The sequence below is a fragment of the Cyprinodon variegatus genome, unplaced genomic scaffold (assembly GCF_000732505.1).
Source record: "Cyprinodon variegatus isolate N-32 unplaced genomic scaffold, C_variegatus-1.0 Scaffold856, whole genome shotgun sequence".
Classification (NCBI taxonomy): Eukaryota; Metazoa; Chordata; class Actinopteri; order Cyprinodontiformes; family Cyprinodontidae; genus Cyprinodon; species Cyprinodon variegatus.
This window is the reverse complement of record NW_015151309.1, coordinates 1-2,076: the sequence shown is the minus strand read 5'-3', so window position 1 is coordinate 2,076 and position 2,076 is coordinate 1.

The following is a 2,076-nucleotide window of genomic DNA, read 5'->3' as shown; positions in this document are numbered from 1 at the left end:
TTTTTTTTTTTTGCTGAAAAAGTACAGGTCAACATCTGATTAACTTTTTATGCTGCAGTCTGCCTGTCAGGTGGCTCAATAAAAGTGTTGCTCACAGGAAAAACATTTTATATGCGCACATTTTTTTTGCATCCTATGAAAAACACAGAAGGCATGAAACTGAATTTTAAAAAAAAGTAAATAATTGGGCAAAAAGCTACTAAGAAATTTTGTGGCCTCAGCCACCCGTTTTGGTGTGATCCACCATTAAATTGCTGTTATTAGCGGTTATCAGCTCCATTGAATGGCTTCAGACTGTGCCTCTTTTTACCTTCTAATAGATTTCTTACAACTGATAGTAGAGCCTAGTTGGAAGTTCAACTGAAGAAACGCTTACTATTCACCTCCGTCACGGGCCAATCAGCATCCATAGTTCATCTTAAAAGGCACTCCAATCCACATCTCATAGAAGAAGAAGATGTCAGATTTCTATTCAGATTAACCCGATTTAACCCACCTCCATCCCCTCCTCCACTATCGTTGCTAAGCTTCATCAAAGTGTCATTCCTCCCGGACTCTTACTACGTTCCTCATCTCATCTCAACCGCTCCAACAGAAGACCGCCATGATGAGCCTGGTTCTGTCAGTTTCTTCCCAAATGGGGAGTTTTTCCTCTCCACTGTCACTTCATGCTTGCTCACTTCTAGGTCCCAGAGTGATGCACTATCAGCTCACGCAGTCTAGCGGATTTCTTCATACAGCTCAAGCACACCGTCTCGCCAGTTAGCAGTCAATGTCATCCTCTCCATTCCACCACCAGTTTCAGGCCAAGGGGGAAAAATCCCTATTATTTACTCCTGTTTATGCATATCAAAATTTATTCTCTGTTAATGTTTCCTGCTGAGGTCTGAGCGGCAAAGACTAAAGTAATTGTACCAATAAAACTCTTATAATTGTTTCTTTCGGTGTGAGATTTTCAGATCGATATGCAGTTTATCATTGACAACAGCAGCTTTGGCCACGTCTAACACCTTAAATTTCACTTTATTTACATACTTTACACCCTTTATGTAATTTATTAACAGCATACATTCTTTAAAAAAAAACCCTGAACTTTAAACCTTTACTCCAAGTAAATTCCAAACGTTTCAGTCAAACAGATTTTATGATGTGTTTAAAAACAACTCAGTTGTCAGGATATATTTTTTAGGGAGGGGTTGTTCGATATGAACATGTCAAGCAACATTTTTTTTTTTTTACAATAGATGAGAAACTACAAAAATTATGTTACGATTATACATAAATACATTAAGTAATTCTGCATAAAAAATAAATTAGGATTAGGACTGTGGTGATAGCAACCTACGAAGTCTACTGGTAGGTAGGAGGCAGAATCTGAAGCCATTTTATGGGACTAATAACCGCTAATAACGGCCATTTAATACGATTGCAACATTCAAAGCAGGTGTCTCAACATGGGGATCCTAATATCAGAATAGATAAATCTTACAGATAGTTGTATTATAAATACACTGCCTGGCCAAAAAAAAAAGTCGCCAACTGGATTCAACTAAGCAAATAGGTATGAGCCTCCTATTGGATAATTACTGCATGGGCGATTATCTTTCAGCTGGCAACAAGTTATTTAACCCCAACTGGTGCAATGACTTGCTTCTCATTTCCTAAACAACCATTGTCGAAAGACACATCCCGTGGTCGTGGAAAAGAAGTTAGTCTGTTTGAGAAGGGTCAAATCATTGGCATTCATCAAGCAGAGAAAACATCTAAAGAGATTGCAGAAACTACTAAAATTGTGTTAAGAACTGTCCAACGGATCATTAGAAACTGGAAGGATAGTGGGGACCCATCATCTTCAAGGAAGAAATGTGGCCGGATAAAAATCCTGAATGATCGTGATCGGCGATCACTTAAACGTGTGGTGAGATCAAATCAAAGAAAAACAACAGTAGAACTCAGGGCTATGTTTAATACTGAAAGTAGGAGCATTTCCAAATGCGAAGGGAACTCAAGGGATTGGGACTGAACAGCTGTGTAGCCGTAAGAAAACCACTAATCAGTGAGGCTAACCTGAAAAAA